Source organism: Rhinolophus sinicus, chromosome 1 (genome assembly GCF_057876585.1).
Source record: "Rhinolophus sinicus isolate RSI-liver-muscle chromosome 1, RSI-T2T, whole genome shotgun sequence".
In the NCBI taxonomy this organism is placed as follows: Eukaryota; Metazoa; Chordata; class Mammalia; order Chiroptera; family Rhinolophidae; genus Rhinolophus; species Rhinolophus sinicus.
This window is the reverse complement of record NC_142501.1, coordinates 37,463,788-37,481,293: the sequence shown is the minus strand read 5'-3', so window position 1 is coordinate 37,481,293 and position 17,506 is coordinate 37,463,788. Positions and strand designations below refer to the sequence as shown.

Sequence of the window (17,506 nt, the reverse complement as noted above, 5' to 3'; positions counted from 1 at the left end):
TGAAATGCAAGCAACATTCGGTCAATTAGGAAATTGTATTTTAGGTAAATTAAAATTAAATAAATGGCAACTCATTATAAATATGGATTTTTTTCTATTTGGCATCATTTTTTTCTATTAGAAAATTTCTATTTAGAAGCTTATTACAACTCATTGCTTTAAATCATTTTTTTTTCTCTTTTGGCTGCAGAGATGATAAACTACTTCAGGGAAGAGCATATGCCATAGGTGAATAGACGTTTAGGCAAAAGGAGTGCTGGTTAAATAAATGCTGATATTTGGCAACAGGGCTACAGACAATGTATTAGATTTAAAATAAAGTCTACTAATCATATGTACCAGACTTTTTTGGGACAATTTAATGTCAAATATTATATAATGGACCATCCACATCATCCAAAAGTTTTAGCATTTTGGAGTCTAAATTATATTTTCCAGACTTCATTGTTCATTCCTAAGTGGTACAAATATATTTGCCAGAAGATATGTCAATTTTTGGCAGGTTTGTTTTTTTGTAAAAGTTTGTCTATTTAATGCACGTCATAGAAATCTGCAATAGTAACAGTGTAGTGGTTAAAAGCATAGACTCAGAATCCAAAGGCTCAGGATTGAATTCTGCCCTGCTACTTGCTGACTGTATGACTTTGGGCAAGTCATTCCACTCCTGCCCCGTGGCTTCCTTAGCCATAAGTAGGGTCAGGAATATTGACTACTTGTAGGGTTTAAAGATTAGATAGGCAGGTAGGTTGGTAAATAGGTAGGTAGGTATATAATAGAGATACACTTCAGTTCATGTGATATTTTAAGTTCTGTGTAAATTTTAGCCACATTTTGTTGTTATTATACCACATTTAAGTGAAAGAGCTATCGCTAAAGTGACATCAAGTATTGAAAGATTCTGGGATAGTTCTAATATCAAATATTCTGTTCACTGTTAGATTCACATTAAATCAAAGGTCACAAACTGATATAGACTGGCTGTGAGTGTTTGTTTTACTTCTGATTTTAGAAATTTTACTAGCATTACAATTTTGGAGATTTCTCATACAAATCCAGATTTTTGTTTTTTTCCTCATAATTGAATGTTTTGGTCACACTGAGTCAGCAATCTGACCTGAAAACCGTGAACTTGAGCGATGTCACAGCAGCCTCTCTAGTCTGAGCATATATTCTGCACCTTTCTACAGTCTACCTGTCACAGACACCCCAAAACAATGCAGGCATTTGAACAGTCATGGTCTTCATCCATAATGTTACCTTTCAGCTACTAGGTTTTTGTGACTTTCCGTTATGCAGTTCTAATTTTTAGTTGATTTTTTAGGTAATGTTGACTATTTTAGGCAAAATATTAAAATGGATGGTTTAGGGAACATTATTCTCCTTGCATGTACGTTTCTGAAATATAAGTGGATAAAACATTTGAGATGTATGATCAAACATAGCAGAACTTTATACCAAATCCTTACACCTAAAAATATAGTCAGCAAACAAAGAACCAGATTCATTATGTTTAATGAGCTATAGGGTAAATTTTCATTCTGAGTTTTTGGTTGATCCCAAGATGTTGATTACTAGCCTCAGGTATTTTAACTGGCTGGCAATTTAAGACTTAGTATCAGTGCTTTCTTTGTAGTAGACGATTACATGACCTGTAGAGGGAGAAAAGCGAAGGTGTTAAAATCGCATGCCCATGTAACCTCAAAATAGAAATCTCTAGGAACCATATGCTTTGAAATTTAAGAAAAAAATACTTGGAATAAAGAAAAAAAATCTAGATAAAAGACCTGAACTTCATTAGGAAATAGAAAAACTAATTCAAAGAAAATTCTAGAGCTGTGTTGTTAGGAGGCATAAAACATGCATATAATATACTCATATGTCTCCCTATGTTTGTATTAAACAGCAATGCATGATAATGGCTTGAAAGAAGAATGAGGAAAGAGTAATCATTTCAAATATACCATCGGTCTTAGAATATAACTCGTATAAACTATTACCAGTTTTTGTAGTATTACCTTTAAAAATGAAGGAAAGTATACTGTATAATTTATAAAATATTCATATTATCAGTTACCATATTATGAGGAATTATCCATAATTACATAATAGATGTACAATTAATTGGGTTTCATGGAAATTCTTATTTGTACCCTTATAATTTCTATTTTCCAATGTTTTGCACTGTCATCTTAGACCCATTAAATTCTGTTACTCACGGAAACATATACCATACAAGAAATATTAGCAAATCATACTCTTTCTTTTTAAGAAGAATAAAATTCCGAGCCATTGGAAGGAACCATAAAGGTCACCTAGTTCAGCCTTTTAAAGGTAGCATGAATCTTCTCAATAACATTTCTGTTATGTGATCTACCTTCTGTTTGGATAGTTAAAGTGTTGTGGCACTCATTATCTCGTGAGACCATGGATCCCATTTTTGATTGGCTCTGACAAAGGATTCTCTTTAACGTTGAATATAAATGTACCTTCTCTTAACTTCTGGTTTTAAATTTATTTTTTCTCTCATCACTATTTGTAAATCTTTTGTATATTATATAGCATTATAATTAATATGCTAGCTTCCACAAGATACGGCAACCTGGCACATAGCAGACCTTCAATAAATATTAAATGAATGAGTGAATAGTTCTGGTACTGTTCTCTAAAATCATGCAAAATAAATACAAAATATACTTCTGCCAAAGCAGAAGGTTGGTTACTTTTCAGTCATTTTCTTTGATCTACAGAATGAGCTGTGTATGCTGTATATAGTACAAAAAAGTCCATGTGTAATATTTTAGAAGTTAACAATTTTTTAGATATTAAAAAATCCCTGATAGAAATTCCATAGGTAGAAATTGCCACACAAGTTCATAAAAATATTCAAGATCTGAACTTTAGTAGAGGCTCTGGGATTGACGCACCTGTCAACACTGAAGTAGGAATTCTAATAATGCATTCCTTGATTGTGCTCTGTGGCTTTCCGGGAATCAGGAAGACAACATTGAAAATTTATTATAAAACATTTTACCCAATGTTTGCAATTAAGACAATATTGGCAACATTGAAGTTCAACAGACAATATAATTTAAATATATTAATTTTCCCTTTACTGTTTCTTTTATTTCTCCACAGAACCTCCAAAATATGAATGAAGGTTTACATTTCTTGACAGTACCGTGACAGCAGTGCTTATTAATTCTGAATAGTTTCTAACTACTCCATGAGCAGAGGGGATATAGCCCATATGGCATGTAATTGGTGATGTTTAAATTATCTTGACATCACTCCGTTTTGAAGTAGCTATTATTTCAGTCTGCTTTTTGGTGACAGCCAGAAGATACCTACCTGCAACTGTACATTTTAGATTGATTTTCTTATGCCAAATGATGATGGAGCATTCTAATTCAATTGTTTTCTCTTAGAGTGTCTGTGGTTGTATTCCTTCTTCTGAAACATTTTATTAGAAGTAGAAAATGTTTTTAGATGACCTACATGGTCATTTTGGTAATGAGTATGGCTGAAATGTCTGATGATAATTTATAGGGAAAGAACAGTGTTAATCAACTGTTTCATTAGCTAAATAGTTACAGAGATTGGAAAAGGAAATTCTTACTAGTTTTTGTTGTTGTTGTTGTTGTTGTTTTTTCTTTTCAGCCTTCTGTGATAGCTTGATTTTTCTGGTCAAAAATTTTCCTTTCTGGGTTTAGCCTCACAGTCTTTGGATGGCCATACAAAATGCTAGGTATCAATCTAAGCCAAACTGTGAGTTTCATACAATGCCAGTGCAGCAAGTCCAGTGAAACAATGCACCTGGGTTCCACATTTATTCTTTACAGTTGAAACCCATTTCTTTGTCTGGAAGTCTTAAGTCCTATACATAGAATGGGGAAATTGTTTATATGAATAGCAATTTCTAATGAAACTTTTACAATGACTGAATCTTATAATAACACGTACTACTGCTTTCCTTTATCCTAAGGGGATTCGCCCTACCCTCAAAAGCAGGTGGAAGGAACCTATTTTATATAAGTGGTTTGGAAACGAATGTCATGCAGCAAAAACCATATTCTGAATTCCTAGCAATGGGATGAGGTTTTGATACATTCGGAGAAGGGAGACTGCTGGCATATACCTCTCGGTGTCACTCAAGAGAGATTTCTTTTAACTTTGTTTGAAACTAAAGTTATTTGAAGGCCGCACATGTTGCAGTGCCAGATAGTAGAACTTGATTACTCACTTTTCTAGCAAAATTTAGAAATCTTAGTCTTGCGCAGTAAATTCTAAATCTTTATTTTTTAATTCAAAAAAAATTTGGCTGTATAAAAATATTAAAATAACTCTTGGCTCTTTCCATAGGTCCAAATATATTAAACACAGATGGCTTCTCATAGCTAATTAGATTGTGTCATACCCTAACCTTAACTATGCTTTACAACAGACTGGTTTAAATTAGATTTAATTCAATTCAATTCCAAATAACACCAATAATAATAAATAGCATTTATCCATACATATAGTGTGTTTGGTACAATGCTATATGCTTTTACATTACTTATGTACTTCCTTTAAAATGCATAACTAATATTTACTGCAGTAAGAAAGTAGATTCAGAGAGGTTGAGAAATATGGTCAAGGTCACAGAGCTACACAATAGCATAACTAAGACTCAGCCCAGGTTTTTAAAATCAAAGTTCATGCTCTTAAATATTACCCCCATGCCTCCACTTTGGTTTACTGTGCTTATACAAAATCCGGCATTCAATTGAAAAATGAATAATATTCTTTGTGGCTCAAAGAGTTTACAATTCAAAGTGAATAACTCACAAAGTCACGAAGTTCAAAATCCAAAGTGAGTAAATTCATTTTGATTTAGGTTGCAAAGTTTCTTCTGGATTAAAAAGCCTGTTAGATGGATTTTAGTATTAGAGATAAAGACCAGAATGTGAGGGTTCGTATTTAAATCTAGAATTTTCAAGTAGATTACTTAACTGTAGTACAACTTTTAATAAAAGTTGCACAAAATTTGAACAAAGATAAAAGTAAATAAATGTGAACGACTAGCACAGATTTGAAAAACAATTCTTTAATTAATAATGATAATAGTAATTGGTTTTTAAAATATCTAGGTCCTTGGGAATCATTAAGCGCCTTTGCTTTATTCCTCTTATACACAAAATTTTTAATTGTTATCTAATGTCTGTGCCTCTTCCTACTAATTCATTTCTTTGTTCTCCACCATGATAGAGTCTAAATTATTTTTAAAGAACTAAAAATTAAAGCACTACTTCTAGATATACCTCAAGGAAATCCTGAGTTCTAAAGTTGTTTAAAGTTACTTGTCCAGGCAAATCAATGTATATTTAACTAAGCCTATGTTGATTTTACCTAAATCAATTCAAACTACTAAAGCATCTTGGAAATATATCATGAAATATTAATAATTGAGTACCATCTTCTACTTTTATAATGGTGGAAATGTATTTATAGATGAACAATTTGGTTGGTACAAAAATAATTGTGGTTTTTGCAATTATTTTTAACCTTTTCAACCGCAATTACTTTTGCACCAACCTAATACTAAGAAAAAAGTTTTAAAAACACAGCTTATACATTACGCTTCCCCTCTATAATTTTTTTTAAATGCTTGATTATACAGCTGGCACCAACAATAGTTAATTTCATAGGAAACTAAATAATCTTGAGCTGAGGATGGAAGAGACACATATTAGCAGTTAATGATAATTATTTTGGAGATTATTCCACAAATTTTTTACAAAGATTGTGATTCATTTAAAAGTTTCCTCAGATAAACTGGAGGTTAAGTTACCTTCCCAAAACTCAATCTCGTGTTAACAAGATTAAAATGCTCGATCTAACTGCTCCAGACTGATCTATTGCAGCAGTACAATAATATATACTAGCTTTTATAAGCATTTAAATGAAGAAATTGGTAAAAACCAAAGTGAAAATTGATAACCTACCACTGGTAACATATCATGGGAGAATAGGATGTCGTCTGTCCTATTGTGTATTAGGGATGAGCAGTGATATATGGTGTCTTCTGTAACAATCATTAAATATTTGCTTATCACGGTTCTAAAACAAAAAGATGATGTTACAAAGAGTGTACAAAAAACAGAACCTAATGAAAAAAATTAGCAGGAAAAAGAACATTATTTAGTGTAGGTCTAACAATAGTGTTCAAAAAAAGCTTGCATTCAAATCAAAGCAACAGAAATGATGAGTATATTTCTAATTACTATTTGGAGAGAAAATCATTTAAAGAATATAAGTTCCTTCATAAAAAAAATGTTCTGTAATGAAAATGTCATAATATTTGGATCAAGTCTAGCTCCAAATTCTATTTCTGCGCTACAAGACTTTTATTAACTTAAGTAAAGGCTCTCAGCCAGTTGCCATAGGTAAAATAGAGGTGTTAATGTTTTTAAAAATTACTTTGAGATATAACTTGCATACCATAAAATTGACCCAGTTAGTGTATAATTCAATGATCTTTTTTGTATATTCAGAGTTGTGCAGCTACCACAATTTAATTTTAGAATAGTTTCATAACTCTAAAAGCCATCTTTTATCTTTTAGCAGTCCCTCCTCATTTTCCTTCATCCACACCACACGCCATCCTAGGCAACCACTAATCTGCTTTCTCTCTATATATAGATTTGCCTGTTCTTGACCTGTCATATAAATGGAATGATATAATATGTGTCTTTTGTGACTGGCTTCTTTCACTTAGCATAATGTGTTCAGGTTCATTCATGTTGTAACCTTCAACAATAACCAGTAGTGTCAGTACTTCATTCTTTTTTATTACTGGATAATATTTCATTGTAGGGTATGCCATGTTTTGTTTGTCCATTTATCATTTGGTAGACATTTAGGTTATTTTTTTACTATTATGAGAGTAATAGTGCTGTGCACATTTGTGTACAAGATTTTGCATGGATATATGTTTTCATTTCTCTTGGATACATGACTAGGAGGGGAATTGCTGGGTCATATTGTTACTCTATGTTTAACTTTTTAGAAACTGTCAAAATATGCCAAAGTGGTTGTACTATTTTACATTTCTACCAGCAATCTATGAGGGTTCCAATGTCTCCACATCTTCTCCAACACTTGTTACTGTCGTTTTTATTTCAACCATTCTAGTGGATGAGAAGTGATATTGTATTGTGGTTTTCGCTTGTGTTCCCCTAATGCTAATGATATGAAGAATCTTATGTTCTTATTGGTCGTTTGTATATATTCTTTGAAGAAATGTCTGTTTAGATCTTTTGCCCATTTAAAAAATGGATTATTTTTTCTTTCTGTTATAACAGTTGTACAGTAGGTCTTTATACATACACCGTGTTTCCCCGAAAATAAGACCTAGCCGGACCATCAGCTCTAATGCATTTTGGGGCAAAGATTAATATAAGAACTGGTATTATATTGTATTATGTTATGTTATATTATATTGTATTATATTAACTATATTATATAAGACCCGGTCTTATATTAATTTTTGCTTCAAAAGACGCATTAGAACTGATGGTCCAGCTAGGTCTTATTTTCTGGTAAACATGGTGTGTGTGTGTGTGTGTGTGTGTGTGTGTGTGTGTGTGCACGCGCATGTGTGTATTCTTTATATATACGTTTATATACATATGCTTATGTATATATGTGTGTATATATATGTATATAAGTGTATGTACACATACACACACAAGTGGTTATAATTCTTTATGTATTCTGGATACAAGTACCTTATCAGATATATGATTTGCAAGTATTTTGTCACATTCTTTGGGTTAGCTTTTCACTTTCTCTATACTATCATGTCCAGCACAAAAGTTTTTAAAGTTGAGGAAGTCCAATTTATCTATTTTTTTTTCTTTTGTCTCTTGAGTTTTTCGTGTCAATCGAAAAAACCAATGCCTAACCCAGGGTCATGAAGATTTATTCCTTTGTTTCCTTCTAAGAGGTTTATGATTTTAGCTCTTACATTCAAGTGTATAGGCCAATCGAGAGTAGTTATGATAACCAGAAAAATATCCATGTAAAGCAGTTAGCACAGGGACTAGAACATATCAGCGAACAATGAATGAGAATCACTCAGCCCTCTGAAACCAAAGTGATTGAATTTGTGCTAGAAATTATCTTTAGGTCTCTCTCCTAATACTATTTTTTTGCTACTTATGGAAGGAGATCCAAATAACAAGAGTTGCTTGTTATTTTAAAGAAACATTTCCATAGCGATTTGAATCATTATAGGTATTTATTAATAAGTCATTTAAAATAACAAGAATGCAAAGAGATGGAAGAAAAAGAGATGACAAGTTTGAGCAGATTTAAGATTCTACTGTTCACTTATGTAAAAGTTTGTAAACATAAAGACATTACAGTATAATGAAAATATTCCCTTTGGAACATGTATTTCAATTGAGGAAATTTGGTTTATATATACAATAATTTAAATTATTATTAATTTTCTTAAGATGTCACAGAATTACGCTATCCCTAGTGGTTTGGTTTTCTTTTTTATTATATTTTGGTGGGTTTTGTGAATATTGAATAGATTATCCACAAATATTTCTGGAGAGATTCCTAAGTATGTTAAAGGAAAGCAAGGTTGGAAATTCATGACAATAAAGAAGTGAGTTTTTAAACATTGCTCCCTTTTGCAAAGGAGTAAATAATTTTTTATCTCTGTTCTGCTTTATTCTGTATGATGATTTGAATGACATTGGCAGGTAGTTTTTGATATAGTTTAATATGCTCAGCTTGTTTCATGAGAACCAAATATTTATTAGAAAGGAATTATTCAACTGTTTCTGAAAGTAGACCACCTGCATGAAGCAAGTTGAACTATGAGTGGCTGTTGCTCTAGTACCTACACCAGCCATGGATATAGGACAAGATAAATTCTGAGAGCAATATAGTTTACTCTAAAAACCTATGTTTTGTATTATAAATATATGTTTCATGTTGAACAGAAAAATGTACAGATTGACAAAGGAATCACATTTTACCCCATCTAAGGACAACTCCTTTAGATCACTGGCAGGATAGTGTGAAGAAGTCTTACACTGCAGCTGCAGCAGTCTTTGGATAAATAGAGGCTTTTATAACACTCAAATATTTGTCTCAACCTCAAAGGACACCCTGAAATAGAACTTTACAGATGATACAGCTCTCTCCATATAGGTCCTGGTGGCTCTTGCCCAGGGATTTCCTTAGACATTTAATATGTCTCACTGACTCTACCCAATGCAGTTACGGTAGCTCTCTTTGAATGGAAATTGGCTTCAGGCCTTCATAAACAATGTCAGTGTAGTGTGTAAGAATAACAAACGTGAAAATAGGAAATGCGTATTTAAATCTCTGGAAAGTCATCCTTATGGTTTGATGTTCTTGGACACATGAGAAGTAAGTTTTGAAAGGATTAATTAGGTCAAAACTTTCCTTGAAACTTCAGAACCATATCTCACAGTCGCTACACACTCTGAGTGTGCACACAGCCAGCTCCCTTTGAAATACGCATGCTACAGGAAACACCTTCTTTAAAATGTAAGGTACAAACCCTTGATTCCAGCACTCATTCTACCTCAATTATGTATGCTTTCCTGTCTTTTAAAGGAATACGTCATTTTCTAGAGTTCTTAGAAGAAATAACTATCTCACAATCCAAAGATGTTGATAATATTTTGGTCAAAAGGAATCCAAAGCAAGTTTATGTAACCATTAAAAATGTTCTAGGGAATGATGTGTGGATTGTTTAATGGAGAATGAAACAGTATTTTAAGAAGTCTTTAAATGATCATGACTCCATAAAGTTGCCATCAGTAGAAAAACAAAACAAAACAAAAAAACCAAAAAACAAAAAGAAAAAAAGAGGAAGAGGGAGGTTGGGGAGAACTCTGCCCCCTTTGGAACACAGAGGTCTTTCATTTGTGGGGGATCGGAATGGGGGTGTTTGGGAAAAAAATGTTCTAGCATGTGGTAATGAGGTTAAAAAAAAAAAAAAAAAAACTGCAATGGATGATTACTTTTCTCCATCAAGGCTCCTTTATCCTCATAAGCTCAGACAGTGGTCAGCATGTTAGACACCCCTCCCTGTTTTATCCATCCCTTAACTGTGTTCTTTGACAGGACTGGTTTATACAGCTGGGCCTTTGTTAAGCTTTGGGGGAAATACTACAGAACAGCAGAAAATATGTCAGAGTTTCTACAAAACAGTAAATGATGAACACTGTTGAGTGCAGGATTCCACCTTTAAAGTTTTGCTTTTGATTGATTAGTTTTTCTTTTATGGATTTGTAAAGTGAACATCTTTAACATGTTTGATTTTTGTACTGACAAAAATATGGTGATATTGGTAAGTTGATTGTGTTAATCCATAAAAGTTCTTATTAACTATACTTTAATAACAGAACAGGAAAGAACTCAGCTATATTACTGACTGAAATTTCAATAAAATTAGACATTTTGATTGCAGTGATGCAGTATTTAAAAAAAAAATCTACATTGTGTGTATTTAGCTATAGAACTGATTAGAAAGAGAAAACTAATAGGAAAAGCTATTTGCTTCAAAAAGTTTATATGACATACATAAAACAAATTTAATGGAAATTTGATGGTGACATTACTGTTATCTGCATTTGAAATCTAGTATAAACCTTGTACGGCGATCTTTTTGTGTCTTTATCTTCGTCATACCTTTGCAAGAGTTGGATGATTTTCTTCTCTACAGTATATGCCATATCCTTTGACTTCTTCTTTCAGGGGCAGGAAACTGGTAGCATTGAAGTTACTACTGAACAGTTTTTACGCATTTAAAGGAAAGAGCTAACATTCCTAACTCGTCGACAGTGGTAGTATGAACCATACTTTTAAAGCGGTTTTTCCCCCCTAAAACAACAGGGAATATGCTAAAACCAGAAAGATTAATGGGGGAAGAAGATAAACAGTTAAGACGTTAAATGAGTTTAGAGGTCAAGCTAGAAAAATAAGAAAGCTTATGGATTTAATTCATATTCATCCAAGCAAAGAAGTTTTGGCATGAAAGGAACCAATGAAGAGGCTCAGCATTCTTATAACATCAGCCATAGCTGCATCCCGCTGTTTTGGAGTTTGGGCTGATAGATGCTCATCGTCTTTGGCACTGCACCCTTACTTTTGGTCTTTTCATGATTATAATGGCAAATTCTTCATTTTGCCGAGAAGTTCATAAAATGTGTCTTTGCCTAGTATTCCTGTCTCTCCCATTAGAAGCTGTTGTCCTAGGAAAGATTTGTGCACTGTATATATGTCCTTTGCTGTCTATTTTGAATATAACATAAATATTTTTTTACTTCGTTCGTTTTTCAACAGCTGTTGTAGAAACAGACTGCAACCAAGTCTGTATGGGGCATGAAAAGAAAGAGTGAGTCCCCTACATTGGCCAGAATTTAGCAATGTATAAACTTTTCCTTGTCAGGGTTATTTGGATTCCAAAGAGGGTACGGGTCATAATATTTTTCTTCATTGGACTACTTAGTCATTCTTAACAAATCTGACGCTGATGTTCAGTACTCCTTTTAGCTGTGAGCCTCCTTTCTCATTTCTGCTAGGAAGAAAAAAACAACAAAAAAAACACAACACACCATTCTCTAGAGGTTTGCTTTTGAAGGCTTAACTTGCTTGATTTCACAATGACCTTTGAAAACAAAAGAAATTAAAACTAGACTGGTTACTTAATTATTTTTGTCATCATTATTAGATCCTAAATAAATTAAACACACCACAGATTTTATTTCAAGACGTACACCATGCTAGGAATAAGTCACTTTTGATTATGGAACAATTTGCTATTTATTTAGACTTAGCCAGTAATGTGAGAGGGGACAGAGCGGGGGGTGGGGGTGGAGGGGGGAGTTCAAGAGGAGGCTTAGTTAAGGAGCAGGGAGGGAGGCTCAATATAAGTACTTAAGGGTATTATTTTGGAAAATAAAATTTTATATTCTATTTGCAGTTCTGCAAAGGGAGAGTCCTCCTGGGAGACTCAAAATGACAAAGTCATTAAAATAAATGAAATTATATTTTTCAGAGGGGTCGATATCATTAAGCCAAAGTAGATATTCTTCCCTATTTAAAACTGTTTTTTTGCATATGCACCTCACCTGACCAGTGATGTTCATGAATGAAAATCTACCTTCTCTCACTATGAATATGGTGAAAATGAACTAGTTTTATAGGTTATTACAAACATGCCCACATGTATGTGAACGTATGTAGACTTGCATATATCCTCAAGAGGATAACATGAAAAAATGACTGGCATTATTTTAGAAAGCAGTAATTAAGAGATTAGTACTAGTCACTGTAGTAGTAATAGTATGTATTACATTTCCTTTTGCTTTTATTCTTTTATGAGTTAGCAAATTGGAAGGAGTTTGTTTCTACTTCTCTATTTTTTCCTTTAAAATACACAAAACTTTCGATGAAATAGTTTTGAATACATAGTAAATAACAATTGTTAGCATATGATTAGGATTAAATTAAGATGGTGCTGTCTAATTCTTAATAGAGAGGTTCCATAAAATAAGTATATCAGTGCCGATTAGCATATCTTTATACAGTAAAAGTCTTCTGTCTTTCTCCTCCTCCTCCCTCTTCTTCCTCTTCCTCTCCCTGCCCCCACACCCACACACAGGTGCCACAGGTACTCTCAAGCTTCCCTGAAAGGTCATTCAAGGATAGAATAAAAATTGAATTAATCCCTGTTTCACTAGCAATTGTTCTGATGGGGAACAGAAAAATTTGTCCCTTTGCAGGGAATCCTACAGATAATTTTTAAAGATACCTTTTCAGAGATCTTGAGAATAGATATGCGTTTCGTACAATATTCTTTCACTAGTCATCTATCCAGTTGTCTATAACCTGAAATTTATACATGTGGCAACCATGTGTCTCAGAAAAATCCGAAAGGCTTCTGACTTTTTAGACTTTATTTCTTTAACTCTGAGGCACAGAATTACTGTGAAACTATTTGTCCCGACTTTTGTTTCAGAAAAATGGTACTCATGTTAAATGCAGGGTTTTGTTGTTGTTGTTTCTTCCTACAATTAATACAAGAGTTGTACAGCATGTACTGGAAGAGAGAGTTTTTGCAATTCCCTAGATTTCCTTCCTCCAATCCTCTGTCTGTCCCAGGAATGGAGTATGTGGCTACTCAGTGCTCGGCTTTCAGACTTACAAGGAGCCGAGCATCTGGGGAAACTCAGGAGGTGAGCACTTTCACGCTGACTCAGAGACCAGCCGTATGACTCCAGTCTGGCGCTGTCACGCCTGGTTATGGAAAGGCAAGAACAATGCCTCCCTTGAGAAGGGGGAAAAAAGTCTAGTGCAGTCCCAATTTTGATGTAAAATTTAAATCATCCCTCCACATCCTGTGGACTTAGAGCTGTCAGAAAGGCAAAACCCATGCTCAAATGGAAAAAGCTTTTTATTTCCTTAAAAAAAGTATACCCGCTCTCACTATAATTACAAGTTTCTAGAACTACAAATCTTAAGGCTCGAGTATTCGAAGTAATTTATAAATAATCAGAAGAAGAGGACTTTGACATTTTTAACCTGTGGATGGCTGAGGTTGGACATTCTTTTTCTGTTTGTTTTTGATTAATGACAAACATATAACAGTACATGAATTAAATAATTCACAACAAATTAGTATTTATGATTTTGATTTTTTTTCTTCCAGACGCATGCATTTGGTCATTTACTGACAACCTAAAAGAAATTTGTCTTCAACACTTAGAGGTCTCAATCACTTCTGTTATGTTTTCTTCAAATAGATTTGGTTGAAATTTTGTGTATTTGGTGATTTGAAAGATTCTGTGATTGAATATTTAATAACTCAAGAATAGGTGTTTTGAGATAAGGAAATAAAATTATAACAGTTATTAAATGAGTCAAAGTTAGCTTTTTGTTTGTTTGCTTTGTTCTGTTTTAAGTAGAAGGTACTTCTTGCCATATTTTTATGTTGGTAATCAGGAGAAAAGTTTTGATAATCTTTTTTTCCAAAAAAATCTAGTATTCTGTAAAAACGTTTACTAGCTCTTTTCTTTGTGAAAATGACTTTGTATTTACGAGTCATAAAAGTCCCCCTAACTAGTTTTCCTGCACCTCCTTAGATTCATAATGAATGTTATCTTATTTTAAGTATTAGAACATTGTAGAATGATTACAGTAGATTTTAATGAAATTTAATTTTTTTTAACCTTTTTTATTTATCAGGAATACTATTGTTGTAGGCACTTAGTAAGTGTGGATTAATTTTAAAATAATTCAATAAATTGTAAAGATGAAAATTTTTAGCTGGCAGAGACATTCGTTTCCGTAAGTTTGGGCTCTAGAGCCCAGCTATTAGAGTACTCATAATAAAGCAATCCTCTTATTTAGAAAACGTTTCTTGGGGTCTTCATCCAATAAAACATGGTCTGTCTTTGGAGTATGGAGTACATTTTTAGTGATTTACAATTATTAGTGAGACAGAAGAAGAAAGTAGAAAAGGAATCAAATTTTGAATTCTGAATCATTGTAGGATGGTATTTTGCTTCCATAAACTATTCGTAAATACTTACCTTTGGTATTTGTCTCCCTTGTTTAGAAAACAAAACAAATGGACATTTGAGACTTAATTTTATTGCAGACTTTAGGTACATTAATTTCAACACTTCTGAAATATCCTATTTCCAACTAATAAAGAGGCAATCATTTCTCTCAGGAACTGACAAGCATTAAATTTTATTTCTCATTCTTTCCTTATCTCTAACTTCTGATTTTTAATTTTTTTTTCCTTTTCATTTTCCACACCTTCCTTGGAGAACACTGTACCTCCTCATTTTTTTCTTCTTCTTAGCCTCCCTTCCTTCTTTGACTCTTTGGTGGTTTGGACAAGGCTGGGGAAAGCCATTTGGTAAGAGCAGAGATGCTAGCAAATAGAAGAGCAAAAAGGTGGTGAACCAGGTGAAAGTGGTACTGTTCTTATCAGAGAGAAGGAATAGTAATGAACTACTTGATCTCAATGCAGAGAACATCTCAGAAACTAAACATATGACAAGGTAAACACAGGAGACAGCCTTGGTAAAAGTCACTTTGAAAATTCTTGGTGACTACAACATTTTTAATTATCACAGTTTTAAAAACAGTTTAAATTTTTGTAATATTTATTACGTGTTTTTCTGTACATTTTTTCTGTACATTATATTCTAGAATGATATTGTAAATTTATTCTTAGCTAGCTGTAGCTCAAAAATTACTTTTGTTTTTAGATTTCAATGTTATGGTAAGTTTTGTTTATAAATACTAGTAGAAACAAGAATCTACTCTGGTGAAATGTATAATAAGGATTATAAGTGAGTCTTGTCTTATGTATTATTCTGTGTTGTCTGTTTTTATATTTCTATGAAATCTGTGTTTCTACTTCCATTTATAGTTTATGCGAGGATCTGATGAACTTGTTCATGCCTCTAGATAACAATAAAATGAATGAGGTGCGATGCGATGGTAGAGAAGTATAGAGATTGACATGTTCTGTATCAGAAATTGATGGCAAATAGGATTTATAGCAAGTAGAAGAAAAATGTTAAGACTACATGTTTACGACAAATCAATTTTCTACTTAAAAGGCTTCTAAATATTACGTATGACAGACTTGGTTATAAAATATACATGGAATGTTCACTGGGTAAACACAAAGCTGACTCTCAACTTAGCAGGAAAATGAAGGTGTTCAAAACATGTTATAATGAAAAAGAGCAAACCATAAGATATGAATAATAATTGAAATTCAGAGCTAAGGGTGATGAAACTGATTTTTTTCTTTAATAAAATAGTATACTAAATTTGTGTAATTCTGTTTATGAATCACATACAAGTGCTGGTTGTTTCATTCATTTGAATCAAAACCTGTCCAATCATGCTATGTGTCTATGTTGAGTTCTCGTATTGGATAGGTAATATTCTATTGTGAAAATATCTTTGATGAACAGTAGCGTTTAATTCCTAATCTTGATTAGCCTTCTCATATCAACATTAATTAAAGGGAACCAGACAGGTAAATGTAAATATCCTGAACAAATAGGCTTATTACTTGAAAAACTTGACGTACATAACTTCTAGAAAAATAGTATAATCTTTGGATATGGAGGATTGCCAATTATTATTTTATTTTAAAATATCTGTATTTGTTGTTCCCATAAGTTGATGCAGTCTTTCAAATATTTTCAATCATTTTAAAAGTGTGTTGTGCTATGCTTAAAATTTGACATGAAAGAGTTGAATATTAAAAATAAGCATTTAGGAGAGAAATTAATGGAAGTTATAAGTTAAATAAATGCCATGATCCAAAATTTTAAGGCATCGTATTTAGAATGTTTAGTTTTGTAGAATTGTTGAGAGAATAATTATGCTGCTTTGCTTACAACTTTGACTTTTCTTTATCTGTCTTCTTTGTTCAATTCTTTTGATATGTTATTCTCCCAAACTTGGATGGACTGTAAGATTCAGATTTTTCCCCCCCACTTTGCTCTATTTTCTTAACTATTTTTCCCATGGAGAAACCATTCTGTTCTTAAATTCTCTGTTATAATGCAAAGACCGAATAGTGTAACAAAAGTTATTTAACCAGTTTATGACTCAGTTTTCTCTTTTATAAAACAGGAAAATAAAAATACTGACTCAGAATGTTGAGGAAAAAGTCAGTGGGAAATAATTACAATTATTGGTTAACTCTCTATTTGTATTTACAAGATGACACTGCCTTAGTTACTTCCACAGAAGTCCTGCATTTTCTGGTTATCTGCTATTTTTAAAAAAATACTATTCAACACAGATTTACTTCTAAACTGAATTTCATATTTTCCTCCAATTTGGCATTTTTTCTAATTTATATATTTCTCTTTTTAGCAACATTCTCTAAATTGTATGTTCAAGTAATCTCTTTATCTATGAATTGTCTCACTTGTTCCCCATATCTGCTTCCCCCTCTCAATCTTCTATCAGTTACTAATTTCTGAAGAATTTTCTTCCTAAAATACAATTTTGATTTTGTTACTGTGTCGCTCACAAATCATCACCAGTTCCTTTCTACCTTCAGTATCAAATTCAGTTTTGGTTTAGCCATTCAAAATTGATAGGATTTAACCAGAATCACTATCATCTGGTTCCTACCTTTCATCCTAGAAGATGCTCCTAGAATCTGCTGCTTTAACCAAGCTATTCTGGTCACTATCCCATATCATTCTATAAATTTCTTTAATTTGCTATTGTCATTTCTCCCATCTGCAATCTTCTCTTCTTTTCTGTATCTATTGACATATAATTTATCTCTGTTACCCTGTTGAACTCTCATAATTTGTAGGAAGTGTTCTCTGATTATTTTAACAAGACATTATCTCTCTATTATAGTACTCATTTATAAAAAGTCATTTACCTTAAAATATTCTTTCTTGATTTCTTA

At 32.7% G+C, this 17,506-nt stretch overlaps 1 protein-coding gene and 1 long non-coding RNA gene across 22 annotated transcripts in view; one reads left to right on the top strand and one right to left on the bottom strand.

Moving 5' to 3' along the window:
- SOX5 (SRY-box transcription factor 5) overlaps nt 1-17,506 on the top strand; it is a 946,176-nt gene that overhangs the window by 584,133 nt on the left and 344,537 nt on the right. The gene's annotated exons all lie outside the window — the stretch shown is intronic.
- Nucleotides 1,554-17,506, bottom strand: part of LOC141568772 (uncharacterized) — a 17,337-nt gene continuing 1,384 nt past the window's right edge. The window contains exons 2-3 of the long non-coding RNA XR_012491964.2: nt 5,985-6,099; nt 1,554-1,649 (exon numbers count right to left, since the gene is read on the bottom strand). This is a non-coding gene — a long non-coding RNA (uncharacterized LOC141568772). The remainder of the gene's footprint in view (nt 1,650-5,984; nt 6,100-17,506) is intronic.